Genomic DNA, 27,884 nt, shown 5'->3' with positions numbered 1-27,884 from the left:
CCTCCTCTAATCCCAAAGCTAATGACTTATTTTTGGTACTGGTCTGCCCCTACCTCAGGTTAAACAGATACATATTTTTTCAATTATATTCTATAATATGCAAATGGGCACACCACATATACAAATTATTAAAATGACACAAAAGTAAAACAAAGAATAAAAGATTCTTATAACATATTGCTACTCCTATTGGATATTAAATATCTGATTTTTATGTGAGATACACTCCTTAGGAGGGACTACTACTTATGGTACCTGAAGGCACCAAATTCTGTAAAAGTTTGTGTATATTAAGTTTACCCAATAAACACTGGAAAAGATTTGCTGGGCCCCAAACTTACTGAAACCCAAATAAGTATTTCAATCCACAGTGCTTTGGATCAGCCCACATGTGCGTATTACCTTTTGAGAATACACATTTTATAAGATTAAGTCATAAAATACTCCTTTCTTCTTCATTACAATACTGCCTTCCTTATATTAACCATTTCCAAAATGATAATATATATGCTTTTCTCCCCAAGAGGGAATTTATAGATTCATACATTACAGGTTTCTTGGTATGATTCATACTCTTCCCTATTTTGCCACTGCCTCTAATGATATTTTCCCATCCATTTTTAAGAGACCAACTAATCCAGCTGCACCTCCTGCTAACATCAGATCTTTAGCAATACACTAAAATGGACCCTCTGAAATTCATGATTACTCTCACCCTTGACTGAGACTCAGAGTTTTCAATGGCAGCTTCATGTTCTCACAACAAAAAAAGAGATTACCCCCTGAATTTACTTAGGCCTCAAGCACCAAGGGCAAACGTCCACCAGTCCCTTGGAAATTGTATGCTACTACACAATTATGAAATGCTTTTTTTTTTTACAATGCCAGTGGGGTCCCACATCATTAACAGCCTTCTGCCCCAGTAGCCCCAGAGAGGAAAATGCCCAGGTACAAGCAATAAGCACCATTAGTAGATACTCGCTCATCATAATATTCCACCATGTGATACTGGAAGTAATATGTCTTAATGGAGGCTTCCAAACCATGTGCCAAAGAAAGCATTTAATTTCCAGCTACACTTGTATATACTTGTATTCATATGACAGAACACATTCCTCGGGAGATTATCTATGAAAAATACCTAAACAAGTAACTCACTAACCACTTACACTATAATCATTTACTTTATAGTAACTATGATGCAAATTTAAGCTTGGCAGTCAGCTCCCTACCATTACAAATGTATTCTTACAAAAGCTTTCAAACCCTTGCATGTAGGATCTTAGAGTCTCTGACCCTCAGAAGCTATTTTATTAGGCAATCAGAATTTTCAGATTTTTTTTCTCCCCAACACAAATCAATAAAAACAAATCTGGTGTATTTTTTAAAATCAAGAATAACAGAACAAAAAGCCAGTAAAACACTAAGATTACTGCCTAAAAATTACATAATTACTTCCTTTTCCCTGGCTATTCTTTTTTAAAGAAACTTCACGCAGCGTAAAATAAAACCCATCATTCGCAATCTAGAGTAGAAGGAGAAGGTATCTATTCTATAACTAGTGAGAAGCCTAAGCGATTAACAAGGCCTCTGTGAGTTATGTCAGGGTTTATCTGCTGGTTATCGTGGACTGCAGTGATGCTGATGGAATGTGAGACAACAGGCCCTGCCATTCTGATTGCAGCGCCGTTCCAGACGTCTTCCAGAATGGAAACAAAAACCATTTGTGACCATCAGAAACCTGATTAATTGAGAGTGACATTCTGGGCCGAGCGCTGGTGACCCAATGACTGGGAATTGCCCTGGAGGTTTAAAGTCTCATGTCCTTCCCAGGGCAGCAGTCAAATATATAACAAAACTGCCTAGTTAACTTACATAAGCCAACTACTGTTTACAAATTTCAGGATCACATACGGTCTGCCCATTGTTTGGCACACACAAACACAATCAGCGCTGGCATTTGAAGCCACTGACAGATTGCCAGCCACTGGTGCAGAGGGTGGCAGCACAAGAGCGCTAATTACCGATGACATTCATGATGAGGTAACCTGTCTCTCTTCAGATAATAAACAGATGGAATGTGTTTCCTATTAATTTTTTTCAGATAACAAATTGCTTAACTTTAATGGTAGAGAGTAACAAAACCAAATGATCTGTTCTTTGGAGAAATTTGTTTTCTGCTAATTGCTCTAAACAATCAATAAAAGAATTACAACTGGCATTATCCCACTGGGAATAGAAGCAGAGAAGTCAAAGTCAATTAGCTTCTTACAGTACGATGCACTCAGACGGAAAGAGTTATTACAACAGAGTGTAAAAGTCAAACTATAAAGCATGCTATTCCATGAACAAAGCAGACTTGGAGGGAAAGCCTAGACAGAGAGTTTTTACATACCTTTCAGTTCTTTGTATGTCACTGCAGTCTCCAGTTTTTCTTTAGATGCTTCCAAACAGGATAAAAGACAGATAAGGTGATTTCCTTGAATCTTACAAGGCTCTGTTTCTTAGCAGAGCACTAAGGTTATTAGTCTTCAGACGTTGTGGACAAAAAGTCTTTATCTACAGAATAAAAAGAATAATTAACTAGCTCATTTTTTGTCAATGTTCCAGTATGGCAAATATGACAAATATGAAAAAGCTGAGGACACCACAGTGGCCCATGAAATACTACATAAATGGGAAAAATAGCTGCCATAGTCTACTTCCTGGCCTCTTCCCCACTATCTCCATTCCCAATGAGTGTGGAGGGGGAGAAGTAGGGTAAATGTTGTTGCCATGTGATCAATGCTTAATACAACGGCCATGGTTCAAGTGAGGGAAAAACTTCACTGCGACTGAGCAGCCTTGCCTTGTGCAAGCACCAGATACCCTCTATGTGCTGAATGATAGTAGCATCTGTCCTCTAAGAGGCAGGACTTCAAGCTCTTGCTGAGTTCCTGAAAGCCCAGATGACACTGCCTTGCACAGAAGCAAGTGGGATTCTTGCGCCTCTGCAAGGCCATGGCTCCTGGCCCTGCTGAGTAGCATCTCTCACCACAGCAGAGAGCAGAGAGCCTGCCTGTGACAGGCAGCAGCCCCTAACTCCTCCCATTCCCTTTCACATGAGCGAGCAGAGCAGGCCAGCAGCCTCTTAGGTCTGCGCAAGCAGAAACCCCAGCCGTCCTGCTCCGGAACAACTGTAGGGACAAAAAGGGGTTGGCAGCTCCCTTCTGAGGGCATTCCAAACAAAGCTGCGGCACAAAAACGTTGTGATATCCTGTTTCAAAATTGAGAAGTGGTGATATAGCATATTTTTGCATATATCCCCATTTCCCCACCATGGGATTATGATGTAACAGAGAACAAAAAAAGATTGAACTGACAATTCAGGTCGAATATTTTAAGTAATGGCAATTGAATCAAAGCAGCAACCATGTGGCAAGGACAAAAGAACGACCATCTATATGAGAAAAACTCACAGGCACCAATATCCTGTTAGAGTAACTTCTTATTATTGTGTCATCTGATTTTGCCCAAAAACACAGAACATGGTTTTAGGTCTACCTTTATTTTTTCAGTCATTATTCATGGATTATTTGTTGGCTCCACAGTGCATACAGTTAAGAAACTGACATTTCAACACACTTTGCATGTTGAACACAACTCACTTTGTGTGTTGAAAGTGTCAAATCAACAGTATTTCACATTAATTCCTTGCACCCTGCAGTTTCTCGCCAGTGAAAAGCTTAGTAGCATATATTTTGGCCTGGAAAACTCAAATCTTAGAGCTTTACATGAACCCTTGACTGAAATAACTTCTCTCTTGGGCTGAGCTCCTGACTATTCCAGTGAGGAGTGGCTAAAGTGCCAAAGTGCTTTTGCATAGGCTACTTGAATGACAGTGCTTGTTTCCCTGAGATCATTCTTTCAGGACATTTTCCTGCACAGGTTTATTTTTCTACAGTAATGTCTCTAATTTTATATTGGGTAAAAACTGCTGACCACCCAAGGTCTTAATACATTGAGCAATCATTTTCAGCAGTGATGTAATGTTGTATTTGAAAACACATTATCTCCCCACTCTCTACTTTATGCTGTTGCACACAAAGGAGTCAATTGACTTTTCCATACAATCACAAAGGCATCCAAAACTTTTGTTAAAGGCCACCTACTTTTTCCATGAGTTATCAGAAACAACACAGGCAGCCTATTTAGAAGTGAATAACAATGAATGGCTGTTCTGGGCTGGGAAAGGTTTACATACATCATCACAGTTCCCTTTATTCAGCGCTTGTAAATAACAACAGCAGACAAGCCCTACAGCCACTAATTTAGTGCCACATTGAGACTCCCTCTGTTTCTTTCCATTTGCCTCCAGCAAAGTCAAGTTTTAGTGACCCTTTTTTGGCCAATATATATGAAACTGGTTCATGTGACCCGGGTACCGTTTTGTACAAAGCATTAAATATCTCATACAAAGTAAATGGTACACTCTGTTGGCCATGAAATTTGTATGACTAGGCTAAAGTTGTTTTGTCTATGCATTGCTGAATAAATGAAGTGTAAGACTAAGTTTTGTTGAAAATGAAAACAAACATTTTTGTTAGGTTTTGTTGCAAAACATTGCTAATTCAGGGGCTATTCTGCTGCTAAGCAGGCAAAGGAAGTCTTTAAGGAACGAAAGAAATAATGAAATTTAGCAGCTCTCAGTTTTTATCCCTAGCCAGACTTTTTGTAAAACTAATGACAATATCCCTCCACTGCTATGTGTGCAATAGCAATTAGTTATTCACCTGCAACATGCTATATTTTCCTAAGGAAAAGAGAGCATGTGCCAGTTAAACAGATACTTGATACTGAAGGAAAAATCTCTTTCATATAGAGCCTGTTTACAAAGCAGCTTATGAAATTTAAAAAATTGCTGTAAATTTCTTGCCTACTTTTCAAGCAAACAGAGATGTTTTCTTCCTGAGCTAACACAAGACAGATTTCCACAGAACACCGAGTGCTAACATTTGTTCCCTACAACATAGGCCTCTACAGATGTGACCAAATTCTGCTCTCCATCTCATTTTGGCAGCTCCTATATAAGTAAGAGTTGTACAATGTAATTCTGAGTCCCAATTTTTGCTTATGATCTTGTAAAGTATACCTTGTGTTAGTCCCTATTCTTTCCTCAACATGGAATCCTCATACTTTATCACTTATAGACACACAGGGTGGCTATCTAACAAAAGTTATTCTTCCACATCTAAAAAACTAAGTCAGCTCTTACCATACAACTTCTGTTTTCCCTTCACACACAGGGAGCAATCCTGAAGTGTTTGTACAGTTGAAAGGAAATCTTCTAGCATACGCTATACTCATCTGGGTCACCTGAAATGCAAAGTGCAAAATTTAAATTCCTACAAATAGTAAAGCAGTTCATTCCTCTTCCTGCACTCTGCTACACTTCACCATGCACACAATGTGGTAATTGCTTTTGCTTGACTTGTTCAAACAGCCATTTTCATGATGTGACAGTTAGGGCACTAATATATTTATGCCCTTTGTAATCGGCCAGCATTGCTTGTAATTAGGTGCAAAGTTAATTAAGTGCAATACATCTAATAACTGCCTGCCAATTGTTGTAAAGTTTGATTTAGCACATGAACTGTCAAGGTGTCAGAATGGTGTGTTAAAAAATAAGTTGCTAACAGAAAAACAATCCTACCACAACTCAGAGAAAAGCACAATGACAGTGAGTCAGTTAAGAAAAGGAAAAGATATTCAGTACTTACTACTTCTGATGCTGGGAAATGACCCCACCTGCATCATAAGAAGTTACGTCTTTGGTGAGCTCCAAACGAATATATATTTTTACCTACCAGCCAATGTCTTCTACTACAGACAAATCTCTCCCTTAAAAAAATTCATACCATGTGCACAGCTTTTAAAACCTATAATACCAGTATTAGAATAGGATTACTTAAAAAACAATTTAATGAATACAGAGGAGTATGAAAAGAACCAAGGAGGCCCAGAAAAAGAGCTGGCATTTCATGTTTAGGAAGCTGTTCTTGTTTTCCTTATTACACAAAATACAACTTTTCTTCTACTGAATGTAAAAGAACAGTATACATACCCCAAACACGTATTTGTAATAACAGCTTAAATAACCGTGCTTTAGTTATTTGTGCCTTAGTTAATCTGGAGATTTCAATTCTTCATGAGAGGGAAAAAAAAAACTTCTTACTCATTACAGGCTATCCTTTCTCCAAATCACGGTTTCAGATTTTTCACTTTTGGTTTCAACTGACCACTTGTGCTTTTATTTACCTCTTCAGCTTTTTGAGAACTAGCTCCTCTCCTAATGACTGATCATTACTTCTCAAATGAGTGCAGTGTGAATACTCCAGCTCCATATTCTTTTTTCTTAAAATCAATTTTGATCCCTCAGATGTTTCCTTCACCTCCACATCAACTGTGAAATGTCCCTTTCTTCATGCTAGGCAGTTAGGGCAGGTTTAAGCCAACACATAGCTCTTCGGCAGAAAAAAAATAACAACAAAAGAATCAAACATTCTATACACAGAATAATTTAGGACTAGCTGCACATCAGATTAGAAACTGCAGTTACAGTGAACGCAAATGATCAGTTATCTATGTACTACAGCAGCACTAACTATGTGCATAATTCAATAACACTTTGATTAATAATGAACTCACAGATGTATGAAGCTCAGAAAACTATACCTGTAAGATGTCCAGAGGGAAAGTATGGACAATGCTCTGAAGCTTTTAGGCCAAGAGGTCCAAATGGAATTTATGGAACTTGCACACGTACAGGATAGCCCACAAACCTTGAGAAATAACCCAAGTTCAAGGACAACATTGCTTCTTCCAAAGCAATCACCAGCAAAGCTTACTTCTTTTTAATATACTTCACAAAAATCAATGTCAGATAAGCTAATCTTTGTGGTTAGCTATTATGAACTGATATTTGATCAAGAAAATTATGCTTGAGATTGACATGAAATTAATAATGCTTGTTGTGTGGTGCCCAATGACAAAGGTAAATGCTAACAGTTCTGAAATCCTAATGATTGCCAAAGTACCCTTCTGAGCTTTGATTAGGGCTTGTGTTGTGCAATTATGCTTTTCTATAATTACTGTGAATTACCATCATGATATTATTATTCTCATATTTTTTATTCCTCTGAAATTGTCAGAATTTCCTGCAGCTAAAAATGGATTTCATTTGCATTACCACAAGCTTTGATTGTTTAATGAAAAATAATTCCATGCAGACCCTTATGTTAAATTGTCCATTTAAAATTTTCCTGTTATCTAGATTATGTTGAAGTGCCCCTTCTTTCATTTATCATTTGCCTTTATTATCACAGTCACTGCCCTCACTTTATGCTAGATTTTGCAGAGAAAGAAACAATGAAAGGCATTTTTATTCACACCCCTCTCTTCTGCCTGGAAGCCCTTTGCCTGCATGTTCTTCCTTGTCCTTAAAACTCCTTATTTGGAAAGCTTAAAAATGCTACCACTCTTCAGCAAAATGTGGTAGCTGTGCTAAAAAGATTATTTTATTTTGGTTTAATCCTGGTTGCATTAGGGTTCATGGAAGGCTACCACTGACTTGTCTAAGGCTTGGAACCATGCCCTACGCGAGTGAGCTGACCAAAGGCCCTCCTTGTCTATGCTTGAGGGAGGCTGGATATTTCTCAAGTCCACATGTAACGGGTCAGCAAGTGCTTCCTAAGAACATCCCTCTCTCTGCTGGTGGCACTCAGTTACTTCCGTCTCACTACTGGAATGCTTTGGGCAAGCATGGATATCTTCACGGTTCTCAGTGTTACACTGACTTGCAAACTCACAAGATAATCTCAAATGACAACCGTTTTTTAAACTGGCCCTGATTCTCAATTTGAAGGAAATCTCAGGACTGGTTTTCAAGGTGTTCAAACTCCCAGCGAGGAGTGTTGATTAACTTTTCATTAATTGGATGGATACTTAACAGCCTTGGGAAAAAAGTGAAAGACCACATCACCTTCCAAAACTCAAGAAAAAAGGCCTTTTTTGCACGTTTCACAATGATTTTTGTTTATGAGCATGAAAAAAATAGACTTAACTTCAAGTACTGTTTTTTGAAGTCTTATCTTTTTCCCATTTGTATATACTGATTTTTTCCCCTTTCTCAGTCATTTTACAGAATGCCTCCTGATATCTTATGAAGCAACACTGATTTTTAGGGCTTCCTAAAGACTGTTTTATGGCACCTTGCAAAACCTGAGTGCAACTATGTTTGGGGGAACACTCAAAGCATGTGCTTAGCAATGCTGTAATGAAAATGTAGTTTAAGCCATGCTCAGGCCAGTCTTCAAACCACTTTATAGGAGCAGAGAGGAAAGAACAATTGACTTCAGAAGACTTCTGGATACTGTATGCATTTCAAAAGTCAGAACCAGGAAGATTCATTCAGAAGCTGTGTTGCAAATATCAGATGCTATTAGAGAAAATGTGCTTTTATAATGTTAGAAAATATTCATGAGCCTTTTTCAAAAGCATTAGGTTTAAGAATTGTAAGAAAACACTAAATAGATATGAACTTCCTTATGAAGTAAGCACATGTATAAGTAGATGGATGAAAGGGGATAGACAGAATCTATTCTTGAAATGTACTGAAATTCAATTAATGTTTTCTTAATTTACATGGAAAAGTTTCATTTCTATCGCAACTCAAGTTCATCAGCATTTTGCTGCCTGTAATTTAAAATCCTTCACTGTACTAGTTTTACTAAGAGAGTAATTCAGTAATTTTTAAAATAGATTTTGTTTGTTTCTCATATCTAAAGCTATTTTGGGATGCATTCACAAATGCCAGACTTGAACAAGAAGATGGCCTAGATATCTCTAAATGTGTATTGTGTATTTAGCTACATGTGCACAGAATGTTATTTTGCTCCTTTCTCTCTCTCATTGCTTTCCAACCCCTTTCCAGTCTTCTGTTTTTCAACTGGTTCCATTTTCACCTCATATATGCATCTAATTTTTCTCTCACCTACACACAAGTCTCCTATGTAAAGTGTTAATATAACACGTGTGGGTCACAATTTCACACTTGCAATATTCAAGTAAGTTCAAAGTTACTCAGAATAAGTTTGACCAAGCCTATATGTATATTTAAAGAGACTAAAATCTGGATCAAATGAAGGGGGGAAAAAAACATTTTTCAAAAAAATCTTATATAAGAATATATTTTCTCATTTTCACCATGGATAATAACAACTAGAGATACTTCATCTATAAGTTTATTGTGATGTGGGGAAAACTGAGCCCACATTGAACATCTGTAGATTGTACCTTTTGAAGCAATGCTCCACCATTAAGATTTTACAATGAGAGCTGAAGAATGTCGAGTTTTGAAGCAGCAATGGACATTCACAAAACCACGACTTCTTTTCATCTGTTTGTCAGAGCTGTGAATGTGTTTGCATTGCTTCCTAGATGAATCACTGTTCCATTGGGCTGTGTACGTGGTCTGATGAAATGAGAGCAAGCTACATGGCCATCTTGGACACTGACTTGAAGTACTGGTTCTGTATTGCCTAACCCACTTAGGGCTGCCAAGTGAACAAGCTTTGCAGTGACCCTGATACTAAGATTAGCAGATTCCATATTTTCATCCCAGTCTGCTTCATATCAGTTCTACTCGAAGTCACACTGTTTAAGGAGTGTTATTATTAGGTACCCAAAACAATGTTACATACACAAACAAGTGGGAGCAAGTCACATATCAAGTGCTGACCTTGCCAGTGAGCCAACCCTCTCTGACTGGCAATCAGTGTAAAATATTAAAGAAGCTCCCATCTGTACTTCATGGAAAGTTCCACTCTACCACCCACATGGTCACTGCCCCATCTTACTCCTCAGAGTGGAGGTCAGCACAGATCCTGCCTGTTTCAGAATTTTTTTTTTATATTACAGATCAGCTTCAAAAGCCTAGGAGAGGAGCTAATCCTACACACATGTTCCTCTGGTGAGATGGCAACTGTCCCTGGCTAAGGAATTAACACCCCTTTTAAAGTTATCCTCTTTATTCTGAGCTTCCAGAAAACAAATCAAATCCAGCATTCAGCAACTGCATGTTTCAAATCACCAAAAGCCCTTTCAGATCTTGGAGCTGTACACACTGTCTGCTAGAATAACCTCAGGCACTCTGTTACAATTGAATCATAACCAGTGACACCCTCTTTCCCATCCCACTGCACTGAGTTACCTCCACTGTCTACAGAGAGGGCTCCACATGCTTTCAGGCAGGGAGCAATGTGCTGGACAACAGTGGGAATGTATTATCAAATATTTCTTTTATCTTCAGTTACAATAGCCACAAATTTGGCCAGTCCCCAAATATTTTCTGTGAGAGTATTGCATCCACAGAGGTTCCAAACTCTGGAGACAAAAGAGGTGATTGGGTGATTATGGCTCTTCAGTCACTTTTATCCTGCCCAACCAATTTTATCCACCAAACCTTGAAGAAAATACCCAGTTACATGCCACAGCACAAGATGAAATGTATCCAATCTGTGTTGCTGTATTTCCTGCTAGGCCTCATATTCTTCCTATGAGATATTATAGGTTTGGCTGTTGATCTTTCACTACAGTTTAAAGTTTATTTAAGGGTGCTAGAAATATTTCAGCTCCCATTAGGTTGACTGTGATCAAAGAGACTGCAGTCAGTAACCTGAGTGATCCTTTCTGGTTCTAGGTTCTTCTGTGCTCCCAGGAATTAACTATACTAATTGAGCGCTGAACTCTAAGTACTAGAGTAGCTATTGACTGTGCTAAGTCAGCACTGAACTCTATGTACTAGAGTAGCTATATTACTTCACTATTGCAACTTACAGTGTAGCCTGGCTGGATTTCCTTTCTGTATAAATTGGAGGTTCTGTCACTGACTGTGGAGACTGACAGTAAAGAACTATTGTACGAATTGTTTAATAAGTTCAGTATTACTTTGTGCACTTGCTTTACATATATGCAGAAGGTGGTGTTCTTCCCTCCCCTTAGAATGTTCTGCAGAAAACTGAAGAGCAGCCCAAATGCAGAGAGGTGAGGAAATCACACGGAGCGCTGCACCCAAATCCCTTCAGACAGGAACACAGTTCAGTGAGTTCATATCCATCAGCATATAGATATTCTGCTTATAAATTCTTAAAAAAATATCCGGTTAGGGCTGGAGCAGCAACTCCACGCTGCCTTGTGGATAACACAAGGGAATTTGGGAGATCGAGTTCTAGTCCAGGAACTGCCGCTTAACTGATGAATGCTCTTGGATTAGGCACTTTCCTCCCCATGCTACTATTTCTGTTTGCAAAGCACAGAGTTACATAAGGATAGGGAGTTGTACATAAAAAGTTGTACACAAAAACGTACTCTACTTTTCACACTCCACTAACCCGCAGAAAGGTTTAAAAATGTGCTGCTTTGACAGTTGAGTGTTTTATTGGCCATAGCTGGTTCTACCTGTCACCCACTAAGTCAAGATATGTAACCATGGCCAGACTTGAAAAGGTATTACTTTTCTCCAGGCAGCTACATATATGTGAACTGTCTTCGTATGTTAGAGTGTGAATAGAAAGATATAGTCTAAATCACTTTGGTAGTTGTTTATGTCTCACTAAGTTCTTATCTGGACCTTCAGGGACTACATGCAGTAATAAATGGCTTTTTGAATATGGCTATTTGAATGGGCCTTTCGTTGGGTGGCAGATATAAACAATATACAATTGTGGCTGAATCCGGACCATATTTGGGTTACTATATGGTAAGATCTTCTAGATAAACCAAGTTTTGCTGAAGATGGTTGGCCCAACTCACTGCTGCCCCAATATTGCCCGAGTCACCCATTTTGTTAGTTAATTCCCAGATTGAAATTTTAATCACAATGTGTAATTAACTAGGCCATTTAACTGTATTCAAAATGGACAACAAAAGAACACCGCCTGCTCTAGATAAAAATCGGGGAATAGCCAGTAATCCATACCTCCCTTTGTCCCATCCTGCAGGCAGCATTTAACACCAGAGTACGGCAACAATCCAGTGTCTCTGAAATGAGGTGACACATCAGACACTGCAGAGCAAACATCACTGGACTTGTGACTACCACAGTGAAAGGATCCTTGGTAGCACAGCTGGGCTGCCAGGATATGTGAACAGGACTAAAGATGTAACAAGTTTGAAGGTCTTTCTCTGCTTGTCCTGCCTTACATTAACTCAGCCCAGACACTGGAAAGCAAAAGTTTGCAGCCTTACTGATATGAACCAAGGTTATACAAATAAACAAACAGTTATCACAAACACAGCAGAAAGCCAACATGCTGAAGGGATGTGATTGACCTAGCCAGCACACTGCCTTCTCTCCATCTGGGAAGAACCAGGCAGGGCAAATGAGAGCTAAAAATCTCCTCCACAAAAGAAGCACAGACTTTCTCATCTAGACAACAAGCCTGGGTGGCTATTTGATCTTCTCTCAATTAGTTTTATAGTTAAAAAAAAATCCTTTTGGCTAAATGTAGCTAACAAACAAAATCAAACAAGTCCAAGCTTGTTTCTGCCAAAGAAAACAGATGATTGTCATCTGGTTGCAATGGCAGCAAGACAAGCTGAGCGAGAACTGCTGCATCTTTACTGCTATAATTTACTAAGGCACCAGACCTGCATTCTGCCTGGGATGTTCCTTCAGTCTAACAGAGTAAGTTGGAACGCTGAGCTGTCTGTTGTCTAGGGACAGAAGCAAACTAATTTCAAAAGAAATTCCAAATTAGGCCAGCAGCAAGGACAACACTGTGGATGAAGAGCAGGATGTTCAGAACAGTAGAATACATCTGTAGGAATGCTCCCAGTTAGAGCTGGGTAGAAAGTACCAGAGGATCTCTCTGACAGATTATTCTTTTTTCCTGAAAGTGAAATTTCTCACAGGGGTGTACTTATTTCTTCTGAAGAACTGAGCCTGGCTCCAGCCTTAGGAATGCCATTTCAGTGGATCTCAACTGGAGGTCTCGCCCTGAGGACCCCAAATGTCCCCAAAGTCGAGCAAAGGCATGAGCTGGTGGGCAGGTGAATCCCTGCCCTGAGACCCTGATGAGTCTGGAAGGTATCAGCAGGGTGAGCGAGAGGAGGGCAATGCAGAACCCACAGAAATCGGCAGCTGCTGCAAAGGTCGGGGAACAAAGTTTAATTATGAAATACCAGGTTTAAATATTTCCTTTATCTAATATTGTGGGATTTTGGTCAAAAACAAATTTTCCGAATTTTTGCCTTCTCCCCCAAAATTCAAAAATTACCACAAGTTGAAGAATTTATTTTGGAAATCCACAGCAATACCCAGGAGACATGACTTTGACTGATGCTACTGATTACTCTCAATTCTCACTTTAGGCCTTTGAAGCAAACTTTGTCCCAACTTTCCAATCTCCTGTTTTCTAATACTGAAATTTTTATCTTTCCTATCCTTTTTTAATCTTCACATTTTTAAAAAGTATTATTCCAAATCTTACATACTTCTGCAACTCAGGAAACAAAATATTCCATTGTTCAGCAAGTTTAATAGCTACCATCTTGTTGAGTGAAATGCAAACATCAAATACAAAGGCCTCAGCATTTTTTGCTAATTATGGAACTTTCAATCTTCATCTCAATAAATAGAGCTGCTAATATTTACTTTTCCAAGATGGAGAAATGTTTCAACAAACTAGGAGACAGATGAGTGAAATGTTAGAAATAAAAAGCATTACTAGTTGCCACAAGAATACTATAAGACGTTCAAAGCTAAGAAGGCTTTGGGCAGTGGTATCTCCCTGTGATTTTTTGTTTCACAGTTTCATTTATAATTTGTATTTCTTTTTTGTTTCCAGTGGCACTGCTCATACATGTAAAATCTGAAGACATTGGCTAAAGCAGATTCAGAACCAGCATATTCCTAAATTGTGACATACCAGCTCTTTGCTCTCTAATCTTAGTTTCTGTCAAGGGTTTGAAATAGATTAAACCCAGTATCTTCAAATCAACAAAAGAGCTTTCTGACATAAAACTCCTTCCTGAATATCTATATTCACCAATGGCATTTTGATGGTATTTTGAAATTGTATTTTAACACCATTGGCAAACATAAAAACAGTCTTTCAAAGAAAGTGAGGAGAGGTTACTTTGACTCTGGCACCATCTACTGAAGAGTGAATAGAAGTGCCTGGACTACAGGACCAAGAAAAGATATATTAATCAAGGAAACATGCCCTGATTTCTTCAGACATAATATTGCAGTGTAAAATTTTCTATTTTCTCATCTCCAAGAAGGCTTTCACTTACATCCTTGAAAAATATTTTCTTAGCTTCTTGTTACTGTTGACATTCAACAGAGTGCAAGGGTATAATGTAATAGGATCTTTCCAGTCTGTAAGATAACCAGTACAAATAAACAAAAAGTTGCTTGCACTGACTTTGCAAGCAATTCTTCACTGCACAGACACCGAAGAGGAACAAGCCATTTCAGTGCAACTGCCAGGAATGTTCCTAGCTGTGCAAAATCCATTTAAATATGAATGTGCCAAGCCTCACATGAAGGCTTAGTTTAGAGAACAGCTTTCTTTTTCTTGCCTTTCTAAATATTTCATTCTCTCTTCCTAGACAGAATACCTTCACCATGCATTAACAAGCAAACCATAAATAATAAGGAACTGCAATTTGTGATTAACATTAAAGTTAAAAATGTTTGTAAGTAAAAACTTAATACATGCCAGCTTTTCACTGAGTTTTTATGGTTACAGGAAAGCATCACAAAGTTGAGTTTCATATGTTTTTGCCACTAGTGAAAAGACAGTATTCAAACAGAGAACAGCATCTGTACTAGAAATAATAATAAAAAAAATTATTGACAATGGCTGCAAACATCAAGTCCTTGACAAGCAGTAAACTCCCACATGAAATTAAGCGCTCAAGAGAAATACTGTATTGTATCTCTTTTTCTCTGTCACACACATTGCTTTGGACTACTACAGAATCTAGAATGCCAAAAGAGGGTAAACAATTTTAAAGTCTAAGAGTTTAGGGGAAAATAATGGGTAGTATTTGCCTCTGTCTGCATGCTTAAAAATAACTCACTTAAAAAGGGAACAGAATTTTAACTATAATCAAAATGAATAGAGACAACTATGGGTTACCGCACTTTCAGAAGATGAAGACAGAGGGCAGTAGGGAAAAAAATGCTGCAAAATAATAAGAATTGATCACTTGTACCTCTGAGCAATGAAATGAAGACAAGGAATATTGTCTTAAGCCTGCTGGACATTCAGAAGAACAGAGCCGTCACGCTTGCAGGGTCTGCTGATTAATGCTTGGCTTTAGTGTAATATAAGATTTATTGCATTTTGTCTGAAGTGGGTAATTGAATAATCTCTCTAAAAAGCAATATTTTTTCCATGAAGTTAATAAAGTTAATACACACCAAATCTCCAAGCAGCAGAAGATAAACAGCTAGGCATCTACCTGTGGAAATCACTGGACATAATTTATAACGTGCAAACGTCACTTTATAGAAGTTTGTTATTAAAGTGTTTTAAAAGATAGAATAAATAAATTATTTTAAATACTGTCTATGTACACATATCATGATTGGTTGAATTAACAGTGGTTCTTAACTTCACATTTTTTTATATCCCAGTAACTCCACTGAATCATTGAATACTATTCTTATACTATATGGACTAAAATCAGATTCAAACTTAAGGACAGCCTGACTCAAATTCAGTTTACTTTTGGTAGTCTTTCAAGCTGTACTGAAAATATTTCCAACTGGTGGGAGATACGAGAGCAAGTTCCAAAGGTACTACTTACGATCTTGAAAACTAATGGAAATGTGGGGAAAATGAAAGAAAATACATATTGATTGTTCCTATGTTTGGGGCTTATAGACCATGTCTTATAAATTGTTTATAAGGTTTGGGCAATCTACCAAAGATCCAGCACGGTAGCATCTAGCAATCACTGTGAACAGGTGGAGGATATAAGGTCTGACTACATTCCAGAGTGGAAGTCACCAGAATGAAGATTCTGACAGACCACAGAAGAAAGTGAGGTGTTTTCTTCTACTGAGTCATACCTAAACCAGATCAAAGGGGCAGACAATAATGAACATACTTCCTAGGGTTGGGTTTATAACCATACAAAGTGTAGGCTAGACTAGCAAACCAAAGATGGGTCACTTAATTAGTTTACGCAAAAAGAAACTGAAGAAGTTTAAAGAGCAGCATTTGGACAAAATGTGGCAACCACAAATTCTGTCTCAAATGCTGATAACGTTAACAGAGAAAATTGATTTCATAGCGCCTTTCAAAGCAACACAAAACAATATGTAATATTCTCAAATCTAACAATATCAAATCTACCAATATCCTCAAGCATAGAGAGAAAAAGAAGCTTACATTCTTAAAACCTATCATCTGCAACTGTTACCACACCTCTTGACATTCTTATCAGAAGAAAAGCACTGAGCAGACTCAGTGAGAGAAAAAGAAAATATCAAGCCCTTAGACTGTCATTAAGAATGCTGTATGGAGAAAAGGCAATAAAAGTACTGGCTGGTATAGTGGCCTGTTAGCTCCACTTAAAGCCCTGAAACTAAACTAGTAGAACATTAGAACGTTTTCACAGCAGTCCAGATTTTCCAGGAAGTTGTAATTTCTGAAGACACCTTACATGCTGTAACAGCACATTGATTTCTGATTATCAGGCTGGTCCTAAGTTCAAGTTAAAAAAAAAAAAGTCAAAATGGAGAGCTCAGCAACATTTAAGGACATTCTCCATGACACTCTTAATACTGAATTTTACAACAAAGCTAGGGAAATATTTCAAGCTTCAACTTCAGCAGACATTCTGAACACTGAACTACGTGCATTTTCTACTTAGGGCACATGTAATACTACAGCTAAAAATGCAAACCTGTGAACTTCAACAGAATTATGCTCATAGCTCTGCTGAAGTTGGTTCCAAGTATCATATCCAACTATTTGGTTGGAAGCTTCTGAAACCATAAACGTTGGTATAGGACAAATTCAGTCCTAGTGTTAGTAGCTGTAGCTTAGTAAAAGCCAGTGCAGTCATAAAAGATTTGACAGGTTTGCATTTCTCAATGGGTTGAAAGCTACAGGTGACTGTATGGCACATACTATCTAAACCTAGCTAGTGCCAAAAGAACAAAGTCCCAGTATTTCTCTTGCTAAGTCTCCATTAATTTATTTTGAATTAGCAGATACAAAAACAGACCAAAACCAAATGCCAGAAGTTCTGAAAGAACATTGAAAGCACAATTCAGAACAACTGAATAAAAATAGAAAATCAGTAAACAGCAAAGAAGCTCAGGGAAAAAGTCAATTCTCAGGAAATCAGCTGAGGTATCCCTCAGCTTTCCTAATTGCCCTCTTGTCTTTGCTCTCATGCCCTTCAGGTTTCCCCAGGCATCATACAAATAGGTGGACTTTGCACCATGACCTGAAAGTCAACAGGTTTAAGCAGTCATGGAGAGACAAGTGAAATCCAAAGGGGAGAAACTAACCTTAATGACTTAAACACCAAAGCAGTGGCACAAGCATCTTCCCCGATGGGTCAGTTTACCATATGGAGAGATACCACCTCTACAACCAGGTTGTTGTGTCTGTCACTATTTTCATAGCTTCTCTGTGTCACACCATCTGAAAACACACTTTCTGGAAGCCCATGTAAAATCAGCTCCTCAGTGAATGTAAACTAATACATTATAATATGTTTTTGAGTGGAGTCAATAACTCTACACCTAGCCACAACAGCTCAGAATTTGTACCCTAGTTTTTCACCTGGCCATGACAACAAAACGGCCCTTTAGCGGGGACGTGCAACTTACACTACAATATTATCCTCAGTGGGTTAGAGAGTTGAGAAAGTTGTGATTCCTTTTTCATTAATGAAATGTTTCTCAGACTGGGTTGCCAGTGATATAATACATTTCAGACATTCTTCTTCTCTGAATTAATGCATATGGGATTACTAATGTAGTACTTTTGACATGAGAGATCTTTTTTGTTTGTGCACTTCACGTTACATAACTTCACTAGAAACACCAATGGAAACATTAGAATTCTCTACTCATATTTTTAACTTTCACTTTGAAGCATCTGGCAATCTCAGCCAGGTATGAAATAAATTATGGGCCTCCAATAAATTCTCAGGACACTGTCTACTACTTTTTCTCCCAGATAAAAAATACCTTTTTAAAATGTGATGTAGCCATTTAAAATTTGAAAACAATATTATCACAACATATGTAGTAAGACAATGGAAGAATGAGGGCACATTTTTGGTACTAATGTGTACTTAAACAGAATGAATAATACTTACATCCTACAATCATGTATAGCATAATACTACCTTGGGAATTCAGCGCAAAGAAACAGGTCACATGGGACATACTGCTCCAATACCTCTTAGGGAGTGGAGGTGTTTGTTTTGGCTCCTGTTAGACTAATAGCACGTCTACGAGAAACATGGGAGTTGTTAGTTGAAGAAAAGTTACTCAGTCTTGAAAGAAAGAAAGCAGTGTGGGCTGCCAGTGAAATGGAGGGGAAAACAGATTTCTTCAGTGTGAACAAAGGACTTTTGCCCTTGGAGAAGAAGCGCTAAGCATTCAGAGAAGATGAATCCAACTGACCATCATAGCAAAAAGGTTCACCAATGTTTCGTACAGACTATAGAGCCCTGGCTGGGGAAGTAACAACAAAAATGGTCCTGTTTGTGCAAAAAAATTCTATCCAGCTTTTCAGATGGCTACTTTTTCACAAAAATATCCCTTTCCCTAGTGGAAAACTACACACATTAGGCTGACTTTGGCACTGACACCACAGATCAGTCATATATTTAAGCATGTAATTAGGCTCAGGCTGTGGTCAGGTGCTCTTCTGACTGAAGCCGAGCTGGATTAGCAGGTAACATGCACCATTCCCTCTGCCTATCATCAACACATTTCCTCAGCAGGAGATTACTGGCTTTTCAGGAGTGCCTGCCTCCCAACACCTAATCATGCCCTAACCCAGGTTCAAGATCGTTTATATAACATAATTATTACTCTATTTCCTGGTACATTTGATCAAACTGGATAAAGAAGCGACTATACCTGCTTTGTACTGTCTGATCTGGAGAAGGGGAAAGAGATGGAAATAAGAGGTAACTATAGAATAGGGGGACAGTAAACAGGGAAGCAGTGAAAAGGAGCCAGAAATGGGCACAAACAGAGGGGGAAGGTATTTGACTCAGCTGCAACTACAGCAGCAGGTCACACAGAGTCCCTGAGCAGATGCTTTGCTGCCTTGTCAAGTCATAGCTTTAATGGGAATTGCACCAGTGTGAAACTCTGATGAGGTCAGAATCAAGAGAGGCGAAGTAAGCATTTGCTGATAGAGGCAGCCCAGCCCTGAAGAGTATGGCAAAATATTTTATCCAAGCAATTCTGCCACTGAGTTAGAAAATACAAGAGACTTTTTTTTTTTGGGGGGGGGGGGGTAGTTTATCATGATACAGACTAACATGGAAAATTATTAAAGTAAGAACTCTAAATTCTTGAGCCAATAAAGTTACCGAAGAGATTAGCGGCTTATAAAAATGTAGGCAGGGAACTAGGTCTGATTGAATGATCAATATTTGTGATGCTAATTTTGCATTCCCCATTAAGCAACCAAAATGAGCTCTTTCATGTAGAATTTAGCAGTCTGGTTACGTAGTAACATTACGTAGTTAGTTCTGTTTCAGACAGATGCTAACAGAGAGAAAAAATGGAAAGGGAAGTCCAGACTCTATAAGCAAATTACAATGAGGCTCAGTGGGGATCATATAATATAATGCATGGAAGTTTGGAATGGCTCAAATGTTTTGGGGGGGGGGAAATAAAAACTGGGAGTAATGTGAGATAGCAAATCTTGCCAAAATATTTATGTGCCTCTGACCTAGGCAGGTTAGATCTTCAGATGAGAAACTGTTTGTAACAAGGGCAGCTAATAAAAAGTAAAATTTATGGCTTTCTCATCATAAATGCTGCCCCAGATGTTCAACCACAAGGTACTTAGGTTAACCACCCAACCAAATGCAAGGAAGAAGATCAATAACACAACACCAGGGTATCCTTTTACCAGTAAAGGCAGAATATCTGACTAAAGAGCAAACAGTATATGGTATCTCAGGTGACTCCTTAAAACTCCTGTCATAAAATTATTGAGGACGTTAATATGAGAATTGCAATATGAAGACCAAAGGCCATATTTTATACTCTTTTTCTTTACAATGGGAGAAACAGCAGTTTTCAGAACCTGGACAGGACTGATACTATCCCCGATGGGTTATGAGAAGTTCACGTAAGAAGATAAAACCCCTAAAGCATGACAGACAGAATCATACTGTCCTTTTATTTGATCAGATATAAATTCACGTGGACTTTGTTCCATATTCTAACAAAAATCTATGTTCTGAGTTTCTGCACAAGAATTAGAATTACCAGTATTTGTGACCTCAGTGCTGCACGCTATGAAGTACTCTACCGTAATCCTTCACTTCACCCATCAGACAGTTTCAAAGCAGGCACTGCTGTATTATATATAAATCTGATTAATCACCATGTACCCTTCATATTCTACAGCCAAGAGCATCCAGAACTATAACTGTTGAAATGCAAGATTTCCCTTGTTGTTTGCTGCCTAAATCCAATAAAGCCTTCGTCTTAGCTCAAAATGCCTGTTGTCAGTTGCAAATAGGTTTTCTGCTATTATTCATAAATTTTAAGCCTAGATGCATGCTTATGCTAATCCTCATGATAAAACAGCAATAAACTTGCCACCAGTAAAGGTGAATGGTCCCTGCAAATGATGGAAGACTAGAATAGAAGATTTGGGAATGTTTATGTGGACCAAACGTTCAAAAATTTTAAAGTATTTTCCAGTGGATAGTTTTCTGTTTATTTTTTTCAGTGTTGAGGCTCAGGACCTCTTAATTACATTTTACATAAAATGCAGCCTTCCTTGCTATTGCTTATTATATTTGTTGGAGAATTTTTGCTATTTTATTTTCAGAGATCATTGATGAGATACAGATAGAGCACATTTTGCCTCTGGCAAATTCGTGAGGACACCAAATGCTTGGTCTTCCCAACTTGTTTCTGTGCCTTTAGCTGACAATGTAATGAGAATGAAAGATGATTTTTTCTTCCATGTGAGAGACCTTAAGAGTAAATCAGTGGGGGAAACAGCTTCAGAAGCATATAAATGTTGCATTTTTAGGTTCTGCTTTGCATGAGACAAATAAAAGCAGTTGCCAATTGACAAAAAGCTAGAAATAAGCAGATGGAAAAGAATCAGCAGAGCTCTCGAAAATTTCTGGAAGCCAAACTAGAAAGTCAAGTTATTTAAAAGGCTGGGCAAGGTGTGCAGGGAGTAATGGATGAATTATTTACTTATTTTTGCTTCTTGGTTTGATTTTCTCAGAACATAGCACAATTAGGAAACATTCTTGCTTGGTATTTGCATCTTGGGTGCTTTTTCACATTCATTCCAGATGATGCAGTGTGACAGGACTCAGGTTTTGAGTGCTAGCCCAGTGTTCCTGGTTAGCCAGAGCTTGATTTCGGGAATTCAGCCTTCAAGAGGACTACAGGTATATGGATGCAAGACATGTTAATGTGGTTTTCAGAGTTCAAGAATGAATTATACTCTCCTTATAGACATACATAGCTGATGAATATTATTTTTATAAAAGGATTGCACTAGAGCAAGGGAAATTTAGAAAGTGCAAACTATTCCATATTCTTTTAAAGCATGAGTTTTCTTTTTATCTAATGCCAGGTGTAGTTTTAATGTCACTAATGTCACTTTTTAGCTACTTTTTTTCTCTTTTAATTGGCTGTGCCCCAGCATAGAAAGGGTTGCTGTAGTTTCCTACTTATGTTTCCATGATTTTATTCATTGCCATTGTATAATTTTTCATGGAAAATAGTCACATCATTGTTTGAAATAATTATATTCTATAGCACTCCATGGCAGTGATGTGAGGCCTTATCTTTTTCACTGTTTCTACTATTATCATTCCAGGATTATTTTATCAACATTTCATTTGCTAACATTCAGTCCAATGAGTGTTCACATGTATGATGTATCCTTCATCGGTTATATCCCACAGTGCTTTTGTTACACATAAAAAGAAATGCCAAGAATCTAGGATGGGAAATCTGATGAATTATTTCACCCCTGTTGCTTTCCTATCTGTTGGTGCTCAGCACACGAGAACATCATCACTGGTCAGACCAAAGGTCCGTCTAGTCTAGTAGCAGATGCTTAGTAAAACAAGGTATTTAGAGATTTATCCTTCCCTTGAGATGCCCTCTCAGTTCCTGGCTGAGCCACTCAAGGGCCTCCTGATGGCCTCTTTTCTCAGGCGCCTCTCTTCTTTTATTGGTATGAGTAGATTCAAGATGGAGTTTATTTTTCTGTAACACTGTACTGAGATTTTTGAAGTGTGTGTTCATCTTCTTGCTGCTTCCTCTTCATTAACCATAACAGCTGGAGTTGCAGTTTATCCTCCCAACAGTCAGAAGACCAGTTCTGTTTCCACACATTAGATTGACCTGTTGTGTGATTTGGGGAAAGACACTTTCTCCGTTTCCTCTCATACTCATTTTTGGTATGGTGCTTAACATACACAAGTTTCAGCTGGAACCTTAACACAGTGCAGCAACACAAATAGTAACAAGAACACTGCACATCCCATTTCTTGACCAGTGAAAATAGCTGCAAACTTGGACCCTTAGTCCTCCACAGTCAGCATCTGCATTTTCTTCCACTGCTCTTCTCCACCTTGACAACACTTTTCCCTATCCACTTATTTCTGTTGGTGTCTGAGGTAGACACATTCCCAGAAATTCATTTTTTACTGGTAAAAGAGGTTTTGTGGCATTTTGGTAGCAGACTTTTGCTTCTGGAACAAGGTCCTTCTTTCATTATCATTGTCCCTTCACAAAAGCAAGGATGGAACAAAGGGTACTTAAAGACAGAGCTGAAAGCTGCAAAGAAGCTAAGAAGAGCCTATCTTGTGTTAAGGGTTATATAGTAGGAACCCAGTAATCCACCACATTGGATTTACTTCTAAAATGCTTTTTTTCATTAAGTTAGAGTTTCAGCCTCTCCCTTAAACACCACCAAACTGCTGTGCCTGTCTTCAATAGCCTGTGTTTCTGGATCAAAACTTACTTTTTTTTTCCTGGAAGAACGCTATTGTTTAATATGTCATTTGTCACAACAGAGCTGTTAGGCTAATGGTAAATCTACTCCAAATTTCACTTCCTTTCACATTCCATTTTTGCTGAAATGAAGTAGATGAGAAAAATACAGAAACTTCAATGGGAATAATCTTGTGCAGATGGAGGAAACCCAGATGCAGCTTTTTGTCAGTCAAAGGAGTCCAAAGGACAGATGTGTCGTTTGTTAATCATTCAGAAAACCCTTGTGATTAGAAACTCCTAGATCTTGAAAAGGCCAGCCAACTAAAAAAGATACACTGTGCTCCAGCACTCTCAGTACTCCATTTGGGAGAAAAAGAGGATTGCTTGGCCAAATATAAGTAAGAACAATGTAAATAAAGTTATTATACATAAAAATCAGAGTATATGCCCTGGGGGATGGGGAGATTTGAGTTCTATAAATCAGCCAGGAAGATCTGGCAAAGTTCATTGTCCAACTGACTTACAAATTTAACAGGAAGACTAGCACAGACATGTGTTTAAGAGGTTTAAGGAAAAACAGAGGCAAATTCAAGCCAATGAGTTAAAACACTATAAAAGGCAAGTGAAAACCATTAGTAAAGAACCTGAAAGTAATACACTGTGACCCCCAGAGTGTATCCCCCAACTCTAATCAGTATAAGGGTGGAGGAAAAGCAGAAGGTAGCTAACAAGAACTAACATATATAAAAACCCAAAGTCATGTGGAATATAGAAAGAGATCAGCATGTACTGAATTTTCATATGAGTGAAAATAAATGTCTTCATTTTACACAATTCATTCAATACCCTAGGTTAGGGTTTGTAATTGTTGCTGGTTTAATAAATGTCATAATTATAAAAAAAAATTATATCAATAATTTTTTATATTACGTAGGACATGGTCCAAAATCAGGAGCTTCAGTTGCTAAACATACGAAGATGAAGTATACAGCTGCTGCCCCCAAATATGGACAAACGGATAATACACAAAAAAAAAAGATTAGTCAAAAATATGATCAGTCATTTCAGCACATCATCAACATAACTGTTTTCAGTATTTCTGTAGACATCATGATAAAGTAGGAATATTATAGATGCTGAAGAAGCGTTTTGAAGTAGCTTTGCTAACTTAGGGGAGTTCCTTCTAAACATGAAGGACAGCTTGGGAGAAAGCACGAGATGTTTGTCTGGAAATCTAGCTAATGGAAAGACACTCTCATAGTGGGAATCGGTGACAGATGTTTGGTAGAAGTAGCAGGGTAGTGATAGAGCAGTGTGGCTGACAGGGTAATTGCAGCAGAGGAAAGAGGAACTGAGATTATGTTGAGCCAAGCTGGTGGCAAAGCATTCAAGAATGGAAGCTAATGGGGAATGACAGAGAATTCATTCTGGGCTAAAGGACACAACTGAATGTCCTTGCTGAGAGATTATCTAAAGTTAAGATGTAGAGGGAAAATGGGAGGAAACTAAAGGCACAAGACTCCCACAGAAAAGAGGAGGGAACTGGAGAGGATCTTTTGGTGAGACACGCTGAAGTAATGAATAGGGAGGTAGAAAAGGAATCAGAGGATGGAGGCACAGCAGCCGGATCAGACATGATTTCAAGCAGAAAAGTGCAGTTGGCTGGTCAAAGGGGATGAGAAGGGACACTGAGCAGAGCCTTGGCTCACTCTGGATGGAACTGCTGTCATGCTGAGCTATGAGGCAGCTGCAGTGGCCACTAACAAAGGCTCGGCTCAGATAAGCACCACATTTAAGTATTGACACACACTAGAACAGAATGGTACTGCACAGCAAAATCATCCCCTTTATTATTGTTCTTAGGTATAAAGAGTGAGTACTGCACAGCTTTACCGTCCTTCTGGTGAGACCATAGCAATTGAAATCATACATGAACAGTAGGACTCCGATTTGCAAAAGACTGTAAGTAAAAATCTTTGGACACAGTTTAGTAAATTTTTTCAGTCCAAGTGAGTATTGAGGTCTGGAAATAACCAAGTAAACACACCTTTGATGGTGCCACAGGTAAATTCATGGGCAAGCCAAGCATCCTTTTCTTCCATCCTTTTCTACCAGCAGTTTTTTCTATAAATCAAAGTTTACTATACTACCACAGGTTTTATTTGTCATGTTTATCTTCAGTGTCATGGCCTGAAATATTTCCTTAGTGTCTTAATCAGTCTGCCTACTGCCTGACTGTAAACCCTCTTTCTAGAAATTCTTTACACATCTAATTTTGTAAAAACAATAAAAGGAAGAGAACAGTTAACAGTTACTTAAGAATAACAACAACAACAACAAAAAAGCAATTAAAAAGTTTCCAAGCTCTCTAAAAATACTACAATGAGAATTACAGTTTATTATAAGCTCTTTTTTCCTTCCGGTACTTAAGACAGAACTAGATCTGAGAGATAAAAGTAATTCTACAGTTCCCATCAGCGAGGATTTGCAAGCTTAGCCATTTATTTAATCAAATCCATGTATATACAAAGAACTTGACAAGATGTCATAATATTTTATTAATGATAATACAAATGCTCTCTCATTCTGTATGTTGGCTATCCAGGATTATTATATAACTAGTATACTATTTTCTTGTTTTGATTTTTTAGGATGATAAATAGGATTAACATCTCTGTGACTAGAATTTCCACTGTTCTTTTTTACCTCAGTTATGCTAAATTAAGAGTTGTTGAAATAAGAGTAGGGAGATCAAGAAATTCAAATTCTGTTGTTTTTTCTCACAGAGAAAACAATCAACAAAAAAATCCACTTCCACATGGAACAACTTCATCTACCCTAGGGCTAATGGTAGGTTTTGTCATTAACATCAGCAGGGTATAAGTATACCCATGCATGTTGCTGAAAAACTTACTCATTCTTAGCATCAATTTTTCATACGCAATTGAAGTCTTTAGACATAACAATGTTAGCAGCAATAGTGTAACATAAAAATAAACACTGTGTTGACAGTGACAAAACTACATCAGCTAACGTACCTAGTTAAACATTGGCAACTTAGAAAATGCAGAAGAGATTTGAATAGATACGAGGTACATAACAGCTTCAAGTTTGCAGTTCATGTCTGGCAGTTCTGAGAGTAGGTTTTGATTCAAGGGAAAATAGTATTTAACTGTCACGCTGTCATGCTATGAAGGTTCGATAGCAACGACTGAGACAGTAATATAATAATAATAAAAAAGATGTTTATTTCCTCACACAAGTTCTTGGATTAGTAACATCCATTAAAACAATGCGATTACTAATTTAGGAAGGATAACACAAAACTATCAGTTACTAATTCAGAAAGGATAACCTGAAACCGTCGATTACTGCGTTATTAATTGGAAGGACTGCTTATCCCTACTTGAAAGCTAGCTTGTTCACTCTCCTAGTGAGAGGGCTCTCAACCTCGAGGAGTTACCTTCACCCAGCGTCCCAGGAAAAGGGGAGGGGGGGATACTCACGGTCCAGCCGGAGAGGATGCTCAGGTCACGTTCCCGTCCCTGCTCAAACTCTCCTAGCTGCCAAGCCTCTTTTTATACGGCTGGGGCTCTGGGCAAACACTGCTTTTGCTGACTTTTGCGAGTTTCGCAATCACAGGACTGTCTGTTTGTCTGCTCGGGAGGACCCTGCTAGCGAGGCAAGACCACAACACCTCCGTGTTGCTTCTTCCCTCCCCGGGGGTCCGTGCAGATTCCAGGTGGCAGACCTCTTCAGTCTTGTTAATGCTGCCATTCCGCAGCCTTATACATATCAATCCTTGCGCATATCGGTTGGTAGACGACTTTAGTCCTGTTAAGTCCTCTGTTCAACAGCTTTGCGCACGTCAGCTCTTGTGCTGTCAGTTCTTCTGCATATCAATTGACAAACTTCAGTCCTGTTAACTCTTCACTCGCCCGTCATTAACACATAGATAATTGGTTCCATAAAACAAACAAGTGACTTGCTTCAGATGACATTCTGAATGAAATCAAAATGAAGAAAATTATTTTTCCATTATTTACCTAAAGTCTGATATTGAGTTTTTAACCTAACAAATAATTTAAGTGCAGATCAAGTTTTAAGAAAGGAAGTAAAAATTATTAGGTGTCTCTTAAGAATTAAAGAAGAATGCAAACATCGAATTTCTTGCTATTTCATTTCAACATTAAGGTTCTCATTATCATCAGGCATTTTCTACATCAATAATACATATTTAAGAAAGAAACTCTTGTCAGATAAGTAACATCTGCCAAGAACGTACATATTTTATATTGTATAGCATGTAAACAAAGTCTAGATTTACATGAGTTTGTTGTTATGTTCTTACTAACAACTGTGGTGGACAGCAAGTAATAACACAGATAGGCCACTACAACAGTCCTGGAACAAAATATGTGGACACATCAATTTATGTAAGCCAAAATTCAGTTCTTACTGTTGGTTTTGAGGAGCAGTGTTGCCAGCTGTCATAAAATGCATAAACAGTTCATAATCCATAATAGCTCCTTCAGACAGCTGCAAGACCTTAAGCATCTACTTTTCTTTCTCAAAAGCCTTCATGAAACATGTCATTTAGTTTCCAAAATGGATAGCTATTTCAGAAACCATA

At 38.2% G+C, this 27,884-nt stretch overlaps 1 long non-coding RNA gene across 5 annotated transcripts in view; it reads right to left on the bottom strand.

Annotated features, from left to right (window-relative positions):
• The window catches only part of LOC106492145 (uncharacterized), a 168,019-nt gene that overhangs the window by 111,022 nt on the left and 29,113 nt on the right, over positions 1 to 27,884 (bottom strand). For all 5 annotated transcript variants that reach the window (XR_010884359.1, XR_010884361.1, XR_010884358.1 and 2 more), the window contains exons 3-4: positions 5,255 to 5,355; positions 2,396 to 2,559 (exon numbers count right to left, since the gene is read on the bottom strand). This is a non-coding gene — a long non-coding RNA (uncharacterized lncRNA). The remainder of the gene's footprint in view (positions 1 to 2,395; positions 2,560 to 5,254; positions 5,356 to 27,884) is intronic.

Source organism: Apteryx mantelli, chromosome 5 (genome assembly GCF_036417845.1).
Source record: "Apteryx mantelli isolate bAptMan1 chromosome 5, bAptMan1.hap1, whole genome shotgun sequence".
In the NCBI taxonomy this organism is placed as follows: Eukaryota; Metazoa; Chordata; class Aves; order Apterygiformes; family Apterygidae; genus Apteryx; species Apteryx mantelli.
This window is presented reverse-complemented; position numbering and strand designations above follow the sequence as displayed.